This window comes from Tachyglossus aculeatus, chromosome 8, assembly GCF_015852505.1.
Source record: "Tachyglossus aculeatus isolate mTacAcu1 chromosome 8, mTacAcu1.pri, whole genome shotgun sequence".
NCBI lineage: Eukaryota > Metazoa > Chordata > Mammalia > Monotremata > Tachyglossidae > Tachyglossus > Tachyglossus aculeatus.
The window spans coordinates 23,784,514-23,809,793 of record NC_052073.1 but is presented as its reverse complement, the minus strand read 5'-3'; the positions used below and the strand labels follow the sequence as shown (position 1 = coordinate 23,809,793).

General features: G+C 46.0%; 1 protein-coding gene across 1 annotated transcript in view; it reads left to right on the top strand.

Annotated features, from left to right (window-relative positions):
* The window catches only part of DLGAP4 (DLG associated protein 4), a 310,968-nt gene that overhangs the window by 27,244 nt on the left and 258,444 nt on the right, over positions 1–25,280 (top strand).

The following is a 25,280-nucleotide window of genomic DNA, read 5'->3' as shown; positions in this document are numbered from 1 at the left end:
AGGGTGAACCGGAGTTGATGAGTTTAAATGGCAATGGGAAAGATTTGGGTGGGACCGAAGGAAGAGCTCTTGGAGAAACAGGGTTGGAACTACTAGGATTCACATCCGAGAGAGAGGAGGGGATCCCCATTCCTGGACTCTTTAAAGAAAGACCCATCAGGTGATTTCTTGAGGTGAAGAGCCAAGGTGGGGGAATTTTGGATTCGCTCACTGGAACATCCCCGGGCTTCGGGGTTACAAATAACTGACTGATGGAATTGCTACTTAGTCATGGAGGGGATTGTTTCTAAGATGGCAGTCGGGGAGAGTTCAGCTTTCTTTGTTCGCTCGGTGGGTTTTTTTTTTTTTTAAGTGATAACTGGAGTGCTTTCTTTAATCAGCAGGAGCTGCACCAGGGTGAGTGACAAAAATCCTCTAACTGCAGCTGCCCCTCTCTGAGTTCTTGTCTGTGGGTTGGAAAGCAGATATATTTAGACAATACACTCTGTTCTGTACAGCCTACTAATAAACTCCTGGGTGTTGATGCTCCAGGGGGAAAGAAAGTCCTTTTTCAGCTCCTGCGGATGGCGTCTGAGACTGTATGCTCCCGTTTCCCTTCGTTCGCTTTGTAGGTTTCACATCCCCATCGCCTCTTCCTGATGGGAGAGAGGATCCCAGGGGTGTAGGGGTTCAGCTGGGGGTACCGCCGTCCGTTCTTGGCTCTGCCATTGACGGAGAGAAGCTGAGGTCATCACACACGAGTAGGCAGCGTGGTCTAGTGGTTAGAGCACTGAATTGGGAATCAGAAAGACCTGGGTTCTAATCCCGGCTCCGCCACTTGTCTGCTGTGTGACCCTGGGCAGTCACTTCACTTCTCTGGACCCTAGTTAGCTCATCTGTAAAATGGGGATTAAGACTGTGACGTGAGGACAGTGTCCACCCTGATTAACTTGTACCTTCCGTAGCACTCAGAACAATGCTAGACACAGAGGAAGTGCTTAACAAGTACTGTTATTATTATCTTCTCTGTGCCTCAGTTCCCTCATCTGTAAAATGGGGACTCAATTCCTCTTCTCCCTCCTACTTGGACTGTGAGCCCCATGTGGGACCTGATTTTCTTGTATCTATAGAAGCAGCGTGGCTCAGTGGAAAGAGCATGGGCTTTGGAGTCAGAGGTCATGGGTTCAAACCCCAGCTCTGCCACTTGTCAGCTGTGTGACTTCGGGCAAGTCACTTAACTTCTCTGGGCCTCAGTTACCTCATCTGTAAAATGGGGACTCAATTCCCCTTCTCCCTCCTACTTAGACTGTGAGCCCCATGTAGGACCTGATTATCCTGTATCTTGTATCTATAGAAGCAGCGTGGCTCAGTGGAAAGAGCGCGGGCTTTGGAGTCAGAGGTCATGGGTTCAAATCCCAGCTCTGCCACTTGTCAGCTTTGTGACTTTGGGCAAGTCACTTAACTTCTCTGGGCCTCAGTTACCTCATCTGCCAAATGGGGATTAAGACCGTGAGCCCCACGTGGGACAACCTGATCACCTTCTATCCTCCCCAGCACTTAGAACAGTGCTTTGCACATGGTAAGAGCTTAACAAATGCCCTCATTATTATTATTAAATGAGGATTAAGACTGTGAGCCCCATGTGGGTCAGGGACTGTGTCCAACCTGATTATTTTTTATCTACCTGGGTGCTTAGAACTGTTCTTGGCACATAGTAAGTGCTTAACCAATACCACAATTATTATTTATTGTTGTATTTGTTGAGCACTTTCTATGTATCAAACACTGTTCTAAGCACTGAGGTAGATACAAACGCTTAAGTGCTTAGTACAGTGCTCTGCACACATTAAGTGCTCAATAAATACAATTGAATGAATGAATGAATGAATGCAAGGTAATCAAGTTTGACACAGTTGGAGGGAGAACATTCCCTCTGGACTGTAAACTTGTAATAGGCAGGGAAAGTGTCTGTGAATTATACTATAATAACTATGGTATTTGTTAAGCGCTTACTATGTGCCAAGCACTGTTCTAAGCACTGGGGAAGATATATAAGGTAATCAGGTTGTCCCACGGGGGGCTCACAGTCTTAATCCCCATTTTACAGATGAGGGAACTGAGGCACAGAGAAGTTAAGTGACTTGCCCAAAGTCACACAGCTGACAAGCAGCGGAGCAGGGATTAGAACCCACGATTTCTGAGTCCCAAGCCCAGGCTCTTTCCGCTGTGCCACGCTATCCTAAGGGTTTAGTACTGTGTTCATAGTAGGTGCTCAGTAAATACCACTGATTGATTGAGGAGCTTTCAGTCTAGAGAAGGAATTTCCAATCTAGAGGAGGAGCTTCCAGGGTTTAGGTGGGCTGCAGCAGTTGGCAGGAATTACCATCCAAACCTATCCAGTGCTTCTCTATGGGGACCAAGCACCACTTCACATCCAGCAGAGAATATGGAAGGCGATGGAGGGCACGTGGGTTCTCCAGGGGGCACGGGTTAATAATAATAATAATAATTTTGGTATTTGTTAAGCTCTTACTATGTGCCAAGCACTGTTCTAAGCCCTGGGGTAGATATACAAGGTAATCAGGTTGTCCCACGGGAGGCAGGAATTACTATCCAAACCTATCCAGTGCTTCTCTACGGGGACCAAACACCACTTCACATCCAGCAGAGAATATGGAAGGCGATGGAGGGCACGTGGGTTCTCCAGGGGGCACGGGTTAATAATAATAATAATAATAATTTTGGTATTTGTTAAGCTCTTACTATGTGCCAAGCACTGTTCTAAACCCTGGGATAGATATACAAGGTAATCAGGTTGTCCCACGGGAGGCTCACAGTCTTAACCCCCATTTTCCAGATGAGGGAACTGAGGCCCAGAGAAGTGAAGTGACTTGCTCAGAGTCACACAGCTGATAAGTGGCAGAGCCGGGATTAGAACCCATGACCTCTTTCTACTGAGCCACGCTGCTTCTCTACCCTTTCTAGAGCTGCTAGAGCATAGCAATAATAACTACCATGATTATGGTATTTGTTAAGCGCTTACAATGCGCCAAGCACTGTTCTAAGCCGCTCAACAGGAATAAATGATTTATGCCTGAACTTCCAAGTGCACTCATCAGATGGTTTTAGGTCTTATAAGATGCAGTTCCTCTCATCCGATCAAGATACTCACAAGGACTTTTTGCTGTTAAATTCCCGCTGTGAAGTGAGCTCTTCAGGTTGTTTTATTGGGAAGCGATCAGGTACCAATTGACCCGGAAGAGACTACTATTCTGGGGGCTGTATTATTAACTATTAACTATTACTATTATTAACTAGATTAGTAATTACTTGGAAACCGATTCTCCCAGCATAGCCCGGGGGAGAAGCAGTTCCCTTCGCTTTCCTCCCTGAATTCTTCCCTCAAGGACTGTAAACTCTTTGAGGGCCGGGATTGTGTCTGTTTACTCTGTTGTCCTCTCCCAAGTGCTCTGCGTGGTATAGGAGCTCAATAAATACCATTGATTGATTGATAGAGTAAAGCAAGTGGGCCCCATATCAATGAATGCTTCCAGTGCTTAGAACAGTGCTTTGCACATAGTAAGCGCTTAATAAATGCCATTAAAAAAATGAATCAGTGGTATTTATTGAGTGCTTACTGTGTGCAGAGCACTGTGCTATTCATTCATTCATTCAATCGTATTTATTGAGCGCTTACTGTGTGCAGAGCACTGTACTAAGTGCTTGGGAAGTACAATTTGGCAACATTACTAAGCGCTTGGGAGAGTATACTACAGCAGGGTTCATTCATCCAGTTCAATTGTATTTGTTGAGCGCTTACTGTGTGCCGAGCACTGTACTAAGCGGTTGGGAAGTATAGTTCAGCAACAAATAGAGAAAGTCCCTCCCCACAGTGGGCTGATGGTCTAGAAAGGAGGAGACAGACATCAAAACAAGTAAACAGGCATTAGCAGCATCATTATAAAATCATTATAAATAAAAAGAATTATAGATATGTATACATTATTAATAAAATTAAATAGAATTATAATTATAAATATGTCCATATATACACATTTGATTCATTTTCTGCCCACGAGAAGCTTACAATTAGATGATCACCAAATGGTGTCGACTGACTAGCTGAGAGATTCGGTGAGAATCTATAGATATTTTCTCTCCATCTTTTTCACTTTGCAGCTGGAAAACAAGTGGTTAGAATCCTCCTTATTGCAACCCTCTGAACTCTTGAAAATACTTTTCGTTTTCCCCTCCGGCTTCTCTTTTCCAGATGAGTAACCTTTATTCCTTTACCCTTTTCCTTGTAAGCCTAATTTTTCAAACCTTTGGTAATTTTTATTGCTTTTCCTTGAACCCTTCAAAAATTCTCTGTGGTGTCACTTCTTTGTTCACTTATTTCCCGAGGCCCAGTTCAAGGCACTCCACCAAGTGGGTATTTAATAAATACCGCTACTGCCACTGTTACTACTATTACCGTTCATGTTCCTTGATAAAACACACAGGTCAAGACTTACCTATCTTGCTAAAAGGGGTGTATTTTTGTCCATTTTGTGGAAAGGTTATGTGCTGGATTTTGCCTGTCACACTCCTGGTAAGACAGTCTACCAACTTTCAATACTTGTATTCCATTTCTGACTTGCATTCCGCTTGTGGTCCACTCTGACCCCTGGATCTCTCTCTGCCGTACCCTCACACAGTCAGTGATTTTTCCACCTCATTTTTGTGTATTTTATTTTTGTTATTTAAATATGCCACCTTGCCTCTTGGAATTTCAACCCGTTTTTAATAGGCATTTGTCAAGGGTACTCTATGCTTTAGTCTTATCATCCAAGGCATAAGCAGCTCTAACCAAGTTGCTGCATTTGAAGTCACATAGCAGATGCTCAGTTCCAATATAGAAATAACTTTAGTGATGATCGTCGTAAAACTATCTGATCAAGTTATTCATATTACTACATTATCATATTCATATTCGACTGAGAAGCAGCGTGGCTCAGTGGAAAGAGCCCTGGCTTTGGAGTCAGAGGTCATGGGTTCAAATCCCGGCTCTGCCGCTTGTCAGTGGGTGACTTTGGGCAAGTCACTTCACTTCTCTGTGCCTCAGTTCCCTCATCTGTAAAATGGGAATTAAGACTGTGAGCCCCATGAGGTGTGCCTGATCACCTTGTATCCTCCCCAGCGCTTAGAACAGTGCTTTGCACATAGTAAGTGCTTAACAAATGCCATTATTATTATTATATTAACATTTATCTCCCCCTCTAGACTATAAGCTTGTTATGGGCAGGGAACATGGCTGCTAATTCTCTTGTATTTTACTCTCCCAGGTACTTAGTACTGTCCTCTTCACATAGTAAGCACTCCATAAATATGATTGATTGATTAAGTGGGACAACCACCCCCTTTCTGTGTTCCCCCAAATCTGATCTTGAGCCACTAATGCCTCTGGTGGGCCGTGGACTGTGAGAAGCAGTGTGGAATAAAGGAGAAAACTCAAATCTGGGAGTCAGAAGGACCTGGGTTCTAATCCCGGCTCCACCACTTGTCCGCGGTGTGACCCCGGGCAAGTCACTTCAATTCTCTGTGCCTCCGTTGCCTCATCTGTAAAATGAGAATTAAGATTGTGAGTCCCACGTGGGACAGGGACCGTGTCTAACTGATTCGTTTGCATCCACCCCAGTGCTTCGTACAGTGCCTGGTGCATTGTAAGTTCTTCATAAATATCATCATCGTTATTATTCTTATTATAATATTTGCAGCTCATTATGAGAATGACAGGCGGAGTGCAGTGAAATGCCCTGAGTTCCTTGCCACAAGTGGGGCTGTTCTTGCACAGCATCCTGGGTTAAGGAAAGCTTGTATTATTGTCTGTATCAAGACTCTTCCTTCCCTCTCTGTGCCATGCTGCATTCCAGACTGATGTATGTCGTCGGAAGAACATGAAAACAATGCCCTCTGGCAGGCTGTACTTTTCTGACGACCCGATCAACCCATCGATGGTATTTACTGAGCTCCTATGGTTTGCAGAGCACCGCACTAAGTGTCTAAGTAGTAGAGAGAATAGGCATGGAATCCCCATTTTACAGATAAGGAAATCGAGGCACAGGGAAGTGAAGGGACAGAGATTAGAACCCAGGACCTTTTATTCCCAGATCTGTGCTTGCTCCACTAGGCCACACCGCTTCTGTGCCTAACTATATCATAGGAGAATCATATAGGAGAAGCAGCGTGGCTCAGTGGAAAGAGCACAGGCTTTGGAGTCAGAGGTCATGGGTTCGAATCCCGACTCCACCACATGTCTGCTGTGAGACCTTGGGCAAGTCACTTAACTTCTCTGCGCCTCAGTTACCTCATCTGTAAAATGGGGATGAAGACTGTGAGCCCCACGTGGGACAACTTGATCACCTTGTATCCCCCCAGCGCTTAGAACAGTGCTCTGCACATAGTAAGCGCTTAATAAATGCCATCATTATTATTATTATTATTATTATATCACCTAACTCGTCGGTGCCTCGATTTCCTCATCTGTAATTAAATACCTGTTCTCTCTCCCGCTGAGACTGGAGCCCCATGAGGGACAGACGTTGCACCCGATCTGATTGCATTGCTTCTACCGCAGTGCTCAGCACAGTGCTTAACACATAGTAAGCACTTAACAGGCTTAACTTCTTATTGCTGAGAAACCAAGGCGGAAAAAAAAAGAGGACGCCGAGGAAATGAACTCAGTTCTCCTGAATGCTCTTCTGAGAATGCAGGAGAAATGCCAAGGCAGATATATAGCTGGGCTGATGCCTTCTGCTGCCCTCCATGTATCTGTTGGCTAGATGGATTGGGGGCTGAACTTCTCTGCCTTAGGTCTTCCCAGAGCTCCAAGCTAATGCTTCTGTTGAGGGAAAAATAAAAAATGACTCAGCCGAAGGCAGGGCAGGAACCCCGGGAATTCCCGACGATGGCACCAGGCACTTCCTTCCGGTTCAGACCTTTTTAAAATGGTATTTGTTAAGCGCTTACTATGTGTCAGGCCTTGTAGTAGTGGGGTAAAGACAAGCTAACAAGTTGGACACAGTCCATGTCCCACGTGGGGCTCTCAGTCTTATCCCCCATTTTGCAGATGAGGCAACTGAGGCACAATCATCTTGGACACAATCCATGGAGTTCACGCATTAATTTCCATTTTACAGATGAGATAACTGGGGCACAGAGAAGCTAAGAGACTTGCAGACAGGTGGCAGAGCCAGAATTAGAACCAAGTTCCTTCCGACTCCCTGACTTCTGACATTACAGCACGCTGATTGATTACAAGTGAGAAAACTAAGGCACAGAGAAATTGACTTTATTTTTTAATGGTATTTTTTAAGCACTTACTAGGCACTAGGCACAGTACTAAACATGGGGTTTGATACAAGCTAAGCAGGTTGGAAACAGTCCCTGCCCCACGTGGGGCTCACAATCTTAATCCCCATTTTAGCCCCACTGCACTTTTATACATATCCGTAATTTTATTTATTTGCATTGATGTCTGTCTCCCTCACTGTAGACTGTAAGCTCATTGAGGGCAGTGAATGTGACGGTTTGTTGTTTTATTGTACTCTCCCAAGTGCTTAGTAGAGTGCTCGGCAAACAGTAAGCGCTCAATAAATATGACTGAATGAATGAATTTTACAGATGAGGAAACTGAGGCACAGAGAAGTGAAGTGACTTAATAATAATTACGGTATTTGTTAAGCACTTATGTGCCACTCACTGTTCTAAGTGCTGGGGTAGATTCAAGGTAATCAGGTTGTCCCATGTGGGGCTCACGGTCTCAATCCCCATTTTACAGAGGAGGTAACTGAGGCACAGAGAAGTGAAGTGACTTGCCCAAGGTCACACAGCAGACAAGTGGCGGAGGCGGGATTTCCCAGTTCCCACCCTGTGCTCTTTCCAGTAGGCCCCGCTCTTTCTCTAAGGGCAGTTCATTCCTTTCAAATAGGTTTCTCACTGGCGGCTTCCATTGCTCACTGTGCTATCACCCTCTAATCTCCAGTTCCTAATTAGTGTATCAGCCAGTAATTTGTACTCCTTGAGAAGAAAGATTGCCCTGTCTCAAGGCATTAATTAGTCTGGATTTTAGCTAAAAAAAAAAATTCCCAAATCACCGGGTTTTGTGGGGTATAGGGGAGGAGGGCAAGGTGGGAGTAAGTGATTAGTACAGTGCTCCGCACACAGTTAGCGCTTAATAAATTCGACTGAATGAGTATCAGGGAAGGGTGGTGCCGAAAGGGAATTAGGAGCCATATTAATACCAGGAAATGTGTGGCCATTTTTCCAGCAGGGCCTTTCTGTTCCTGACTTGTGTTTTGGGCTACATTCTTTTTGAAATTTGATTGACTGATAAATGGAGTGAAGCCTTTTAAATTTTGAAGTTGAGAAGCAGCATGGCCTAGTGGAAAGAGCAGGGACCTGGGAATCAGAGGATCTGGATTCTAATCCCTGCTCTGCCACTCGTCTGCTGTGTGACCCGGGCAAGTCACTTCACTTCATCGGGCCTCAGTTTCCTCATCTGCCCCCCAACCTCACTTCCCTTCTCTCCTTCTACATCCCACCTGCGCCCTCCGCTCTTCTGCCGCTGCTAACCTCCTCACTGTACCTCGTTCTCACCTGTCCTGCCATCGACCCCCGGCCCGGAATTCCCTCCCTCCGCACATCCGCCAAGCTAGCTCTCTTCCTCCCTTCAAAGCCCTACTGAGAGCTCACCTCCTCCAAGAGGCCTTCCCAGACTGAGCCTCCTTTTCCCTCTCCTCCTCCCCATCCCTCCCGCCCTACCTCCTTCCCCTCCCCGCAGCACCTGTATATATGTCTGTACAGATTTATTACTCTATTTATTTTACCTGTACATAGTTACTATTCTATTTATTTTGTTAATGATGTGCATCCAGCTTTAATTCGATTTGTTCTGACGACTTGACACCTGTCCACGTGTTTTGTTGTCTGTCTCCCCCCATCTAGACTGTGAGCCTGTTGTTGGGTAGGGACCGTCTCTATATGTTGCCAACTTGTACTTCCCAAGCGCTTAGTACAGTGCTCCGTACACAGTAAGTGCTTAATAAATACGATTTAATGAATCTGTAACAGTGGGGATAAAGACTTTGAGCTCCATGCAGGACATGGACTGTGACTAAACTGATTATTTTGTAAGTACCCTAGGGCTTAGTACAGTGCTTGACACATGTTAAGTGCTCACAGGTTCCATTTAAAAGAAAAAAGAGGTGGAAAGGCCATTTTGACTCAAGTATCATTCAGATTTAGGATGAGCTTTTCCGAAATGAGGCGTTTTCGGTCTTCCTGGGCGGAACTTTCCCAATCTGTGTGACAGTGGCAGCAGCTTGGTATCAACAGCCTCTTTAACCAGTCAGAAACCTCCATTTTCAGTGGACCTTAACAGCCCTGTAATATTTATACTCATGGGTTGTGTCTTATTTTAACGCTCTGAGCTATTACTGCTGAACCATTGCTTCACAACTGAAGGAAAATCCTTTGAGTCAGGGCCAGTCTCAGTGAGGGAGAAGCATTTAAAAACCGAGAGACAAAATTCAATTAGGAAACAAATCTATTAAGGCAGGAAGGGGGAAGGTGGTACAATCGGAATTCAGTAGAGCACACACTCCCCAGCTCAGGGCCGGAAGAAATAAAAAAAAAACACACCCCTATTTAGTTCTGTAAGATTTATGCCCTGGTCAGGGATCTGGGGGGGCTTAAGGTAAATTTTCTCTCCCTTTCTGATCATTCCTCTCTGTGATCAGCCCATTCAGCTGGGACTTTTTTATGGTATTTGTTGAGCACTTACTATATGTCAAGCACTGTTCTAAGCACTGGGAGAGATCCACATAGGGCTCACAGTCTAAGTCGGGGGAAGGAGGTTTTAATCCCCATTTTACAGATGAGATAACGGAGGCACAGAGAAGGGAAATGACCTGCTCAAGGTCACACAACAGCCAAGTGGAAGAGCCGGAACTAGAACCCAGGTCCTAATCCCAGCCCTGGGCTCTTTCCCCTAAACCACAGTTGCTTCTTAATCTAGATCCTCTAGCCTGAAAACTCACTGTGGGCAAGGAATGTGTCTAGCAACTCAATTGTCTTTGACTCTTTCAGGCACTTAGCACAGTGCTCTGCACACAGTAGGTGCTCAATAAATACCAATGATGATGATCTGCTGGGATTGATAGTTGGGGTAAGGGCGGGAAGCAGCCCTTACCATGGCAGCAGGATTTTCAATTCGTGGAGAAGCAGAGTGGCCTAGTGGCTAGAGCACGGGCCTGGGACTCAGAAAGACCTGGGTTCTAATCCCAGCCTTACTGCTTGTCTGCTGTGTGACCTTGGTCGAGTCTCTTCACTTCTCTGTGCATCATTTTCTTCCCCTATAAACTGGGGATTAAGACTGTGAGGTCCATACGGGGTATGGTGCCCCAGCCAATTAGTTGGTATCTACCTGTAAAATGGGGATTAATCAATCAATCGTATTTATTGAGCACTTACTGTGTGCAGAGCACTGTACTAAGCGCTTGGGAAGTACAAGTTGGCAACATATAGAGACAGTCCCTACCCAGCAGTGGGCTCACAGTCTAGAAGGGGGAGACAGAGAACAAAACCAAACATACTAACAAAATAAAATAAATAGAATAGATATGTACAAGTAAAATAAATAAATAAATAAATTGAGTAATAAATGTGTACAAACATATATACAGGGGCTGTGGGAAAGGGAAGGAGGTAAGATGGGGGGATGCCCCCCGTGGGACAACCTGATCATTTTGTATCCCCCCAGCGCTTAGAAATAAGCACTTGGAAAGTACAATACAGCCATAAAGAGAGATAATCCCTGCCCACAAGGGGCTCACAGTCTAGAGAAGGGTGGGGACAGACATCAAAACAAGTAACCATCATCATCATCATCAATCGTATTTATTGAGCGCTTACTATGTGCAGGTCCATCCCCTTCATCCAACAACCCCCTGCTCTTCGCTCATCCTTCCCCTCTCATCCTCTCCCTCAGCTCCCTCCCTTCCTCTCACCCCTCCCTCATTTATTCTTTCGATGGTATTTATTGAGCACTTACTGTGTGCAGAGCCCTGTACTAAGAGCTTGGGTGAGCATAACAATCTTGTTAATATGTTTTGTTTTGTTCTCTGTCTCCCCTTTCTAGCCTGTGAGCCCGCTGTTGGGTAGGGACCGTCTCTATATGTTGCCAACTTGGACTTCCCAAGTGCTTAGTACAGTGCTCTGCACACCGTAAGTGCTCAGTAAATATGAATGAATGAATTTGTTTATTTTATTTGTACAGATTTATTCTATTTATTTTATTTTGTTAATATGTTTTGTTTCGTTGTCTGTCTCCCCCTTCTAGACTTTGAGCCCACTGTTGGGTAGGGACCGTCTCTATATGTTGCCTACTTGTACTCCCCAAGCGCTTAGTCCAGTGCTCTGCACACAGTAAGCGCTCAATAAATACGATTGAATGAATGAATGAACAGTGCTTTGCACATAGTAAACACGTAAGCGCTTAACAAATACCATTATTATTATTATTATTACCCTAGCGCTAGTACAGTGCCCGGCCCAGAGTAGGCACTTAAAAAAAATACCACAATTGATCCTGAAAGGCTAAAATGGTGGCTGAGGCTGGAAGCAGCAGCCGCTGACCGGCCTCGTCCGGATGGCCCTTGTCACGGGGGAGGGAGTTGGCGTGACTTCATTATGGCTGTTTTTAGCTAAAGTAGAATCAGGCCAGAGGCTTCCTGTAAAATGAGAAGCAGCCTCACCCGCCTTCCAGCTCGGAAGGGAAGTCACTCCATGGTTGTTTAAGCCCTGGGGTTGCGGTTGGGAATGGGGGCTGTGTCCCGGGAAGGATCCCCAGATACCAATCAATCAATCAATCGTATTTATTGAGCGCTTACCGTGTGCAGAGCACTGTCCTATGCTCTTGGGAAGTACAATTCAGTGCTTGGGAAGTAAAGCCTTCAGGAAGACTGAGAAGCGGCACGGCCCAGAGGAAAGAGTACGAGCTTCAGAGTCAGAGGACCTGGATGCTAATCCCACTTCAGCACTTGCCCGCCGTGTGACCTTGGGATAACTTCTCTGGGCCTCAGTTGCCTCATCTGCAAAATGGGGATTCATTCCTTTTCTACCTCCTACTTAGGCTCTGAGCCCACATGGCTCAGAGAAGCAGCGTGGCTCAGTGGAAAGAGCCCGGGCTTTGGAGTCGGAGGTCATGGATTCAAATCCCGGCTCCACCGCTTAGTGGGTGACTTTGGGCAGGTCACTTCACTTCTCTGTGCCTCAGTTACCTCATCTGGAAAATGGGGATTAAGACTGTGAGCCCCACGTGGGACAACCTGATCACCTTGTAACCTCCCCAGTGCTTAGAACAGAGCTTGGCACATAGTAAGCGCTTAATAAATGCCATTATTATTATTATTATTATATGGGACCTGATTGCAGAGAAGCATTCATTCACTCATTCAATCATATTTATTGAGCGCTTACTGTGTGCAGAGCACTGTACTAAGCGCTTGGGAAGTCCAAGTTGGCAACATATAGAGACGGTCCCTACCCAACAGCGGGCTCACAGTCTAGAAGGGGGAGACAGACAACAAAACATAACATATTAACAAAATAAAATAAATAGAATAAATATGTACAAATAAAATAAATAAATAAATAGAGTAATAATAAAATAAATAAATAAATAGAGTAATAATAAATAAATAGAGTAATAGCAGCACAGCCTAGCAGATAGAGCAGAGGCCTGAGAGTCAGAAGGTCATGGGTTTTCATCCTGGCTCTGCCACTTGTCTGCTGGGTGACCTTGGGCAAGTCACTTCTCTGTGCCTCAGTTACCTCATCTGGAAATTGGGGATTGAGACCGTGAGCCTCAGGGTCTGTGACCCTCTATGACAGGGACTGTGTCCAACCTAACATGTATCTACCTCTGCGCTTAGTACAGTACCTGGTGCATAATGAGTGCTTAACAAATACCAATATTATTATTATCTTATATCTACCCCAGCACATAGTCCAGTGTTTGGCACCTAGTAAGCGCTGAGCAGATTACCATGATTATTATCATTATCAGGAAGATCCCCAAATATGGGGCAAATTCTTAGGACATCCCCATCATCCTCTCCTCCCTCCTTTAGCCTCATTCTAATCTCGAGTTGCTCCCCTTTGGCAATGTGCTGAAGTAAAGTCCTCCTTTGGCCAAGATAACGGGGATGGTGTCCAACCTGATTTGCTTGTAATAATAATAATGATGGCATTTATTAAGCGCTTACTATGTGCAAAGCACTGTTCTAAACGCTGGGGAGGTTACAAGGCGATCAGGTTGTCCCACGGGGGGCTCACGGTCTTCACCCCCATTTTACAATGAGGGAACTGAGGCACAGAGAAGTGAAGTGACTTTCCCAAAGTGACACAGCTGACAGTTGAGCCCGCTGTTGGATAGGGACCGTCTCTATATGTTGCCAACTTGTACTTCCCAAGCGCTTAGCACAGCGCTCTGCACACAGTAAGCGCTCAATAAATACGATTGAATGAATTGGCGGAGCAGGGATTTGAACCCATGATCTCTGACTCCAAAGCCCGTGCTTTTTCCATTGAGCCACGTTACCCACCTCAGCGCGTAGTACGGTGCCTGGCACGTAGTAAGCGCTTAGCAAATATCACAATTATTATTATTCTAATGATTAAATTCACTCTCACCCTCAAAATGGTGGCCACGCATCTACCAGGCCAGCCGACGCAATTCGTTGTTTCAGTTCCTTGCATCCCCCCACCCCATACTGTGCATTGCTCTGGGTAAATTGAACAGCCGTGTCTGAGCTGGAATCTAAAATGCATGACAGGGCAATCAAGAACAAATGAGCTGGTTTAGGGGTAAGAGCAGAGGCCAAAGACCACATCCAGAGAATGGAGTAAAACCGGGAAGCGAGAGATTTGTCCATCAGAAGAGTGGGAGTGAAGAGTGATGAGTTGGGGTTGGATGGAGGTGGCGTTTATCTGTTTGGGACCACCCCCCCATCCTTCATCGCTGGTTTGATTTTGATTTTCACAACCTTGCCAAGGGGCACAAAGGTTTTGGCAGTCCACAAAATCAAATCTAGCAGCTAACCTCCCCCCGGGACATCCACAGGGAGCATGACAAGCGGCTGCAGTTCCGATTACCATATTTATCAGCTCTAGTTACCATATTTCTCGACCTATAAAGCAGTCCAGCTTAGAAAATGCCCCTGAGCTCTCAAATGAAAACTGTGGGGGAGGGAGGGAGATTTATTCCTGGGTTTGGAGAAAGAAAGGAAGCTTGGGCTTTTCATTCGAAAATTTTCTAAGCCTTTGATGAGCCTCCTGGTCCAACTTTAACTCTCAGGACAATTTCTGGGTAAGGAGAGGAGGGAAGCAGGGGGTCGGGGAAAGGATGAAGTGAAGGGAGACCGAGTCGGGGACCCAGGAGAGATTAGGGGTGAGGAGGAGAAAGGACAGTAGTGAGAGGGTGGAAGAAGAGCAGGGCCTGGATGGGAAAAGACATTTTTTTGTCAGAATTGAGAGAAAAAGGCAGAGATGCCAAGAGAGGGGTCACATTCTTGTGGCTGTGAGAGAGGAGACCAAAAACCCAGTTGCTCCTGAGTTGCTTCAAGATTGTTTCCTATTTTATTATCTCCCACCCCTGCTATCAATCAATCGCATTTACTGGGTGATTTCTGTGTCAGAACACTGTACTAAGCGCTTGGGAGAGTACAATACAACAATATAACAGACACACTCGCTACCCAGAATGGGTTTACAATCTAAAGGGGAGACAAGCATTAATGTACATATATAATCATTCCTACTAATCCTGCTGTACCCTCCCATGCGCTCAGTACAGTGCTCAGTCCAGAATAAGTGCTCAACGCATGCCATGGATTGACTGAAGCACTAAACAGGGTCCAATTGATTAATGGTATTTATTGAACACTTTCTGTGTGCAGATAACTGTACTAAGCCCTTGGGAAAGTACAATACAGTGGAATTGGTAAAAGTGATCCCTGCCTTCAAGGAGTTTACAGTCTAGAGGGGGAGACAAGCAATACAATAGATTAGGGATGGAGGGGGGCGGATAGTAGAGTATGGGAAAACATTGTGAAGGTGGGGTGAATATCAGGGTAATAATAATAATAATGATGGTATTTGTTAAGCGCTTACTATGTGCAAAGCACTGTTCTAAGCACTGGGCACTGTTCTAAGCTCTGGGTAGTTAAGAAGTACATAGCCAAAATCGTAATCCTGTCCTAGCACATCCCAAACTCACAGGAGAGGAAAGAGAGTGGGAAGGGGGCAGGGGTAGTACACATCCCCGTCTTCACTAGAGTCAGAAGACTTGGGTTCTAATCCCACCACTTCTCTGCTATGTGACCACAGGCAAGTCATTTAACTTCTTTGTGCCTCAGTTCCCTCATCTACAAAATAGGGATTCAATACCTGTTCTCCCCCTGACCCTTTTATTTAATGGTATTTTTCAAGTGCTTACTCTATGCCAGGCACATAAGAGTAAGTGGTACATAGTAAGTGCTTAACAAACACCATTATGATTATTAGTGGTAGTAATACTAATAGTAGTACACTCTCTCAGCATAGTTTTTGGTACTCTACCAGTCTTGGCTATGGCAGGGAGAGTCAAGCAGAGCGATACCCATTCCATTCCTAGTTTGGGCAGTGGCTAGCCAGTGGAAGGCAATCCGCTACAAGTCAAAACTGTGCTGGGCAGCAGTGGCATGGAGAGAGTTGAGGGCCTCAGGTTTACTGCATGGAAGGAGGCAATGATCAACCGCTTCCATATTTTTACCAAGAAAATCTATGGATGCACTATCAGAACGATTGCAGATGGAGGTGGGGCGTTCCAGGGTGTCCATGGCGTCGTTATAGTTCATCGGCATAAGACGAGACAAGTAGTAGTATTGTGGACATGGAACAGTTCTACCAACTCTGTTATATGGTACTCTCTCCCCCTCCAGACTGTAAGCTCACTGTAGGCAGGCCACATATCTTCCAAACTCTGTTGTAGTATACTCTCCCAAGTGCTTAGTACAGAGAAGCAGGGTGGCTTAGTGGAAAGAGCCCAGGCTTGGGAGTCGGAGGTCGTGGGTTCTAATACCGGCTCTGCCACTTGTCAGCTGTGTGACCTTAGGCAAGTCACTTAACTTCTCTGGGCCTCCCCTGTAAAATGGGAATTAAGGTGGGACAACCTCATGACTTTGTATCTACCCCGGCGCTTAGAGCAGTGCTTGGCATATAGTAAGGGCTTAACCAGTACCATCATTATTATTACAGTGCTCTGCACATAGTAAGCCCTCAATAAATATGATTGATGATTGTAGTAGTAGTAACAGTACTAGTAGTAGTAGGGCCGAGGCCCATTTGGCCGTGGAACTATAAGAAACTGCATTTTTAGGCCTCTGGGGTTTTTATGATTTTATGGTTTTGCTGTACATGCTTCGAGGGATACTAAATGCGGCCTCACTCCCCCGGCCCAATTTGTTACTCATCTTGAATGAGTGGGAGAGTGACATTATGCAAGACTGGATGAAGTCACCACCTGAACAGAAATGAGGAGAACTGGGAGAGGGTCAAGAAAAGGTCACAAAAGTGACAAGATGGTACGAAACACAGCCTCATTAGGAGTGGGAAGGTGAAAGGGGCCAGGAGAGAGGAAGAGCAGGTGGAGGGATGATTTATTGGTGATCTACAATTAATCAAGGTCCTCCCAGAGAAGTTGGACCCTGGACCACTGAGAATCGAACAAGAGCTTGGGCAAATAAATCACTGCACTTCTCGGTGCCTTAGTTACCTCATCTCTAAAAAGGGATTAAGACTGTGAGCCCCATGTGGGACATGGATTATGTCCAACTTGATTAGCTTCTATCTATCCCAACGCTTAGCCCTTTAGACTGTAAGCTGGATTTGGGCAGGGATTGTTGTGTTGTACTCTCCCAAGTTCTTAGTACAGTGCTCTGCACAAAGTAAGCGATCAATAATTACAACTACTGGATTGATTGTAGTGCCTGGCACGTAGTAAGCGCTTCACAAATACCCTTTTTTGGAAGAGAGGAAATGCCATTTAAGTGCCGGGTGAGAGACGGATGTTAAATTGGTCCAGAATCCTGGCAGGGAGGGATGATAAGCATTGGAACGAGTGAAGTCAGAGAATTTCCTTTGTTGGAAGAGAGGTTCTCATCTCGTGGGGATGGTTGAACATTGGCCTTGCCTGGAGGCGGGGGGGTGGATTAAATGACCATTCAGCGTGTCTTCCTCCCCTTCTAGTCAATTGTCGGAGAGTTGAGTCCATCAATTAATCAATCATTGCTATTCAGTGAGCACTTACCGTGTGCAGATCACTGTACTAAGCACATGGGAAAGTACAATGCATTAGAGTTGATAGATGGGATTCCTGACCACAAGCTCCCCTCTAGACTATAAGCCCCTTATGGGCAGGGAACATGTCTAACCAATCTGCTATATGATACTCTCCTAAGCACTTAGTACAGTGCCTTGCAGACAGTAAGCATTCAATAAATACCATTGATTGATTGAAGGGGCTTATGATCTACAGTAGGAATGGACATTAAAATAGATTACAGAGAGGGGAAAGAGTAGAGGGCAAGGATATGACTTAGGTGCTGTGGGGTTGGGGTGAACATTTATTTATTCATTCGATCATATTTACTGGGCCCTTACGGTATGCAGAGCACTGTACTAAGCGCTTGGGAAGTACAAATAGGTAACATATAGAGACGCTCCCTACCCAACCACGGGCTTCAAGGTGACACCCACACAATGCTACATAATAAGAATAATAATAATTGTGGTATTTGTTAAGTGATTACTATGTCCAAGCACTGGTCTAAGTGCTGGGTTAAATCCAAGGTAATCAGGCTGGACACAATCCCTGTCTCACATGGGGCTCAAAGTCTTAATCCCCATTTTACAGATAAAGGAACCGAGGCCCAGAGAAGGAAAGCGACCCTCCCAAAGTCACACAACTGGCAATCGGCGGAGCCGGGATTTGAACTCAGGTCCTTCTGACTCCCAGTACCGTGTTCTAGCTATCCACTAGGCAACACTGCTTCTCTTCAGCCCCACAATCACCTCAGTTTTCCCTCCTTGCGTTTCTTTGTTATTTTGGCTCTTGCGGCCTTGGAGGGGGGCAGCCAGAGAGCCTTACTAACTGAAGGGAATGATAATAATGATGGTATTTGTTAAGCACTTACTATGTGCCAAGCACTGTTTTAAGCGCTGGGGGAGATACAAGGGAAGATCCAAGTGGCCGAAAGAGAGACTCTGTGTGGGGACCAGGGGTGAGGAGGGGGGCTCGGCCGGGGGATCAGGGAAATCTGTACTTCTTCTGCTGTCTGAAAAAGGCCCGCTGGACTCTCTGCGGGTGGGAGACTACAGGGAGAGGAGCCAGCCCACAAGAAAAAGCCCCCAAAAGAGAGTTGCGAGTCGTGGATTCTAGTGATGGAGAAGACACCTGGTCTAGCGGATAGACCACGGGCCCAGGAGTCAGCAGGACCTGGGTTCTAATCCCGGCTCCGCCACTTTCATTCATTCATTCGATCGTATTTATTGAGCGCTTACTGTGTGCAGAGCACTGGACTAAGCACTTGGGAAGTACAGGTCGGTATCATATAGAGACGATCCCTACCCAGTAGTGGGCTCACGGTCTAGAAGGGGGAGACAGACAACAAAACAACACATATTAACAAAATAAAAGGCTGTGTGGCCTTGGGCAAGTCACTCCACTTTGGGCCTCAGTGACCTCATCTGGAAAATGGGGATTAAGACTGTGAGCTCCACGTGGGACAACCTGATTACCTTGTATCTACCCCAGGGCTTAGCACAGTGCTTGGCACACAGTAAGTGCTTAACAAATACCATTATTATTGTTATGTGGGACAGGGACTGTGTCCAACCTGATTAACTTGTATCTGTCCCAGGGCTTAGAACAGTGCCTGGCACGTACATATTTATTACTCTATTTATTTATTTATTTATTTTACTTGTACATATCTATTCTATTTATTTTATTTTGCTAGTATGTTTGGTTTGTTCTCTGTCTCCCCCTTTTAGACTGTGAGCCCGCTGTTGGGTAGGGACTGTCTCTATATGTTGCCAACTTGTACTTCCCAACTGCTTAGTACAGTGCTGTGCACACAGTAAGCGCTCAATAAATACGATTGATTGATTGATTAGTAAGTACCCTTAAAAATGGCAACAACAAAAAAGAGTCTTGACCTGCCGCTGCCCCGCTGTTTTCCTCTCCCCCTACGCACACCCCTTCACACCCACCTTCTCAAAACCTTTCCTCTGCAAGCCCCCGACAGGCTCGGTTCTGGAGCTGTCTTCCCCTCAGGGGCAACTTTCACCGATCCATCGATCAATCATGCTTATTGAGCACTTACTGTGGGCAGATTACTCTAACTGAGCACCCGGGAGAGTACAATATAACAACATAATCGAGTTGGTAATCAGTCAGTCCTATTTGTTGAGCACTTACTGGGTGCAGAGCACTGTACTAACAGATAGAACAGCGTTGGAAGACATGTTCCCTGCCCACAACGAGCTTATGGTCTGGAGGGGGAAACAGACATAAATAAATGAATAAATAAGTAAATTATGGTTATGTACATAAGTGCTGTGGGGCTGAGGGATTGAAAGAAGAGAGCATATCAGGGTGACACAGAGGAAGCAGGAGAATCTCGACCAGTGGGAAGTGTCTGTTCTCTCCTCAGCTCTGTTCTCCCTGAGACACAGGAACCTGGACTGTGGTCATTTAGAAATGACAGCTGACATAATAATAATAATAATAATAATAATAATAATAATAATAATAATAATAATGGCATTTATTAAGTGCTTACTGTGTGCAAAGCACTGTTCTAAGCACTGGGAAGGTTACAAGGTGATCAGGTTGTCCCGTGTGGGGCTCACAGTCTTAATCCCCATTTTACAGATGAGGTAACTAGGCACAGAGAAGTTAAGTGACTTGCTCAAAGTCAAACAGCTGACGGCAGAGCCAGGATTAGAACCCATGACCTCTGACTCCAAAGCCCGTGCTCTTTCCTCTGAGCTACGTTGCTTCTCAACCCACCCACCCAACCCACCAGAGGGTAATGTAGGGGGCCCTCCAGGGGAGCAGGTCGGATCCCCCCAATTGTAGAAGCTGATGGGAATTTGGGGGTTGCATTAATTTAGAATCCATCGGCCTTGTGAGTGTCTGTGTGCGCGTGAGTGTTTTCGCCCAACCCAAATGGGATATCTGGGACATCGAGCTGGGTATTTGTGTCTCTGGGATTTTTCTCTTTCTTTTTTTGGTAACGTAGCTCGGCGTCAGAGAGAAACGAGGGCACGGCTGTGCTCCGGCGAAAGGGAAGGACACCGTCTTCTCCTTCTGGAGAGGGACGCGTTCTCCGAGGGAGCCAGGCGCCTACTGGCAAGGAGATGGGGAGCTGAGGACAGTGAGCCGAGGGACTGCGAAATGGCAGTCGCGTGGCACGTGGCCATTTTTCAGGAGAAGGAGGGAGCAAGGGCCGGGGCGAGAGGGAGAGTGACTGAGTTCAAGCCACAGCAGGAGGATGAGAGTTGAGAGTGAATGGTTGAAGATGGCGGGATCGCATGGCTTTTCCCAGTCGGGTAGAAGAGAAGCCAAGATGCCGGAAGGGACAGTGTGGTACTGTGTCAGGGTTTCAGGGATGGAGTTGCCTGTGCCCACAGGAAATGAAGAAGCAGCATGGCAGCAGTGTGGCTCAGTAGAAAGAGCCCGGGCTTTGGAGTCAGAGGTCAGGGGTTCAAATCCCGGCTCTGCCAACTGTCAGCCATGTGACTTTGGACAAGTCACTTCACTTCTCTGTGCCTCAGTTCCCTCATCTGTAAAGTGGGGATTAAGATTGTGAGCCCTCTGTGGGACAACCTGATCACTTTGTAACCTCCCCAGTACTTAGAACAGTGCACTGCACATAGTAAGCACTTAATAAATGCCATTATTATTATTATTATTATCATAGTGGAAAGAGCATAGGCCTAGAGTCAAAAGAACCTGGGTTCTAGTGCCGGCTCCGCCACTTGTCTGCTGTGTGACCTTAACTTCTCCATACCTCAGTCCCTTCATCTGTAAAACGGGGATTAAGATGATGATTCCCTTGTGGGACATGGACTGTGTCTAACCTGATTATCTTCTATCTACCCCAGTGCTTAGTACAGTGCCTGGCACATAGTAGGTGCTTAACAAATTCCATAAAGAATTACCACACTAGAGGAGTGTGGTAAATTGGTGACGATGGAGAAGAAAGAGATGGGTGTGGGAAGCAATGTGGCCTACTGGAAAGAGCACAAGGCTGGAAATCAGAGGACCTGAGTTCTAATTCCGGCTCTGCCAATTGCCTGCCGTGTGACTTTGGGCCTCAGTTTTCTCAACTGTCAAATGGGGCTTTAAAACCCATTCTCTCTCCTCTGTAGACTGTGAACTCCATGTCGGACAGGGACTGTGTCCAACCCGATTAGTTTGTACCTACCCCAGTGCTTAAAACCGTTTTTGACACATAGTAAGTGCTTAACAAACATAAATAAAATGAATAAAACAATCAAAAAGGCTCGCAGCAGGTGGATGGGACTGGAATCCAGTAAATGGCTGGAGAGTCAGTTTCTGGTTTGAGATTCTGGAGGACAACAGAATGTCTACTCGGGAGAAGGGGAACTCATTTGGGATGCTTTGATCTTCCTGGGGAAGGCAGGCAGGGACAGAAATGGGGGCTTCTGGAGAGTGCTAAAGATGACAAAGCGTTGGTGTGTGTGTGTATGTGAGAAATAGAGAGAGAGAGATTTACTCCTCTCAGTATGGGCAGCTGAGTTCTGCCCTCTTATTAGAGTACGTGAAGCTGAGGTAGAGGATCTTGAGCTTGTAATAGCAGCGGGCAGCCCTAGGACTGAATTTCCTCCTGAGGCCACTGAGGCAGGTGCCAGGGAAGTAGACGGTAGGGGTGAGTTTAGGCCCTCTGGATATTTAATATTCTGTCTTGCAGATGACGCGTATCTAACCTACCTGCCCACTTTGCCGGAATTAAGGGCCCCTCTACATCTGAGACTCCAACCAGAGGGGGAAAGAGAGAGCAGGAGTCAGAGCTGGGCCTGCCTGGAGTTCCTGTGGCCTGAGAATGAAAGGGTAGAAATTTCCAACTCCTGAGAGGAAGTGTCAGTCTAAGGGTATCACAGGCTTGTCTGGAAAGGAGGAATGAGTGAGAAGAGGGGCCTCACAGCTCCTTTATAGGTAATTGTGGGGAGGTGTACCCCTTCAAGAAGAGCAATAATAATAATTAGAGCATTTGTTAAAGCCTTACTATGTACCAAACACCATAGTGGGCGCTGCGGTAGATTAAATATAAGGAGATCACACAGTTCCAGACCCACATGGGGTTTACAATCTAAGAGGGAGGGAGAAGATGGATCTCAGCACCATCTTCACAGATGGCAGTGCTTAGTACAGTACCTTGCACTTGGTAAACGCTTAACAAATACCACTGGAAAAGAAAAAAAAAAGGTTCCACTACATATAAATGTCATCATGGGCTCTCCAGGGAAAACATCTGGTGTTTGCCCTCAAGGTGCTTACAGTCTAGTAAAGGAGACAAGATAGGCCAATGTGCAGTCAACATAAATTTCTACTAGTCAGTGCAAGAGTGAGTCGAATGGATCTTGGATCTTTATGAGGCCAGGTTGGAGAATGGGTGAACCTTTAGGTACGGGAATTTCAAGAAAGAATTGAGGAGGAGTAGGCCCTGGATGGTACTTTTCGGTTAGCATATGAGTGAGTTATGGAAAACTTCTTAGGGGAGGTGGGTCCTGAGCTGAGATTTAAAGGGTAGATCATACCCGGACAATCTGTGAAGGGATCAGATATGTATATATGTTTGTACATATTTATTACTCTGTTTTACTTGTACATATTCTATTTATTTTATTTTGTTAATAATGTTTTGTTGTCTGTCTCCCCCTCCTAGACTGTGAGTCCACTGTTGGATAGGGACCGTCTCTATATGTTGCCAACTTGTACTTCCCAAGCGTTTAGTACAGTGCTCTGTACACAGTAAGCGCTCAATAAGTACGATTGAATGAACGAATGAATGAATGAGGTCCAGAGAAATTAAATGACTTGCCCAAGAACACACAGCAGGCAAGAGGCAGAGCCAGAATGAGAACTCAGGGCTCCTGACACTCCCAATCCTGTGATCTGTTTACTAGGCCACACTGCTTCTCTAAGCTTCTTCCAAGGCATTCAAAATGCTCTTTCACCATGATGTCTTCAATCCCATTCATTGAGGACACCAAAAGATGGTCTCCTCATTTTGCAGGCAGACATCGACTTACCCAAGGCCTCCAACAAGTCAATGGAAATGGGAAAAGTCAGCTTCCCTTGTTCCCAATCTAATACTCTATTTAAATGCCTTTGTGACTGATAGGTCCTAGATTTTTGTGGTTGATAGCAGGTGAAGTCACCTTCCTGTTTTTTCCTTTCCCCTTGGGCATCCTCTTGTAGATAATTCAATCATTCATTCATTTGAATGTATTTATTGAGCACTCACTGTGTGCAAAGCACTGTAGTAAGCACTTGGAAAGTACAATTCAGCAATAAACATTCCCCGCCAACGACGAGCTGACAGTCCAGAGACCAGAGGATCATTTGTGCGATGCACACCAGCGTTTATTCAGAGAAATCAGCTGTTTAGTGACACTTCGTACCGCGTCTGGAGATTCAGCAATAACTCGTCTCTCTTAAACCACCTGGAAAACAATGCGCACAACACATCAGCGTGTTAGAATTAATTGCCGCCAAGTACCAAGTGGGTGTAGAACTGGGTTTCCGTGATAAATCAGAGTGGAATCTTCGTGTGAGTCACACAGGGAAAGAGTGAGACTTCAACCCGATCGGGAATTTGGGTGGTGATTGTCCGTTCCCTAAAGCCGAGGAGGGATCGCGAACCGAGGGACAGCTCTGGATGCTTCGTAAACAGGGTTCAAGTATGGTGGGCTTTGAGGGGTTGGGATTGCTTAGGTCTGGGAAAGCCAAGGTTGCCTGCAGATTGAGATTAGACATCACCAGAAGCGACAGGGCTTTATTATGTCAGGCCTGGTTGGAGCGAGCCTGTTACCCAGTGGGGTTGTGTTTTCATGGCTCACACGCAGGCCCCCAAAATGGCAGGGGGATGTTGTGGGGGGGACAAATCCAAGCCGGAATAGATCCCGAAGCCAAACCATTTGCAGGGTAAACGATCCCTCTCAGCCTCTTGCTACCCAGCATGTTCAGAGAAGACAATCGCACCCCAGGTTTTCCGGCTCAGCGTCAACGATGAGACGGAGGAAAATAGCTCTCCTTCCCTGGCAGATCGGCTAGGGAACTGATCGTTTCTCTAAAAGGCTCCACTGATGTTCTTCTTTCAGAAGAATGAAACTCCCGGAAGTGATGGGAGGCGGTGGTGGGAGAGGGAGGGGGGAACTCCCGCCTTTCCCTAGTGCAGTGACTTCCTGGAGCCAAATCCGCTCCAATTGCCTACCAGGGTTCCTTTGCCTGGGAACAGGGCTATTTTCAGAAGGTCAATCAATCAGTGGTGTTTCTTTTTCTATGGTATTTGTTAAGCTCTTATTATGTGCTAAGCGCTGGGGTCCATGCTAATTAAGTTGGACGCGGTCCCTGTTCCACATGGGGTTTACAGCTTTAATCCCCATTTTACAGATAATAATAATAGTAATAATAATGATGACATTTATTAAGTGCTTACTATGTGCAAAGCACTGTTTTAAGCGCTGGGAAGGTTACAAGGTGATCAGGTTGTCCCACAGGGGTCTTACAGTCTTTATCCCCATTTTACAGGTGAGGTAACTGAGGCCCAGAGAAGTGAAGTGACAGGCCCAAAGTCACACAGCTGACAAGGGGCGGAGCCAGGATTTGAACCCATGACCTCTGACTCCAAAGCCCGGGCTCTTTCCACTGAGCCACGCTGCTTCTCAGATGAGGTAATTGAGGCAAAGTGAAGTGATTTGCTTAAGGTCACACAGCAAACAAGGGGCGGAGCTGGGGTTAGAACCCAGGTCCTTCTGACTCCAAGGGCCACGCTACTTCTCACAGTTTATTGAGTGCTTGCTGTGTACTGAGCACTGTACTGAGCATTTGGGAGAGTAGAATTCAACAGAGTTGGTAGACATGATCCCTGTCTACCAGGAGGTTATAGTCTGGGAGACAGAGAGTG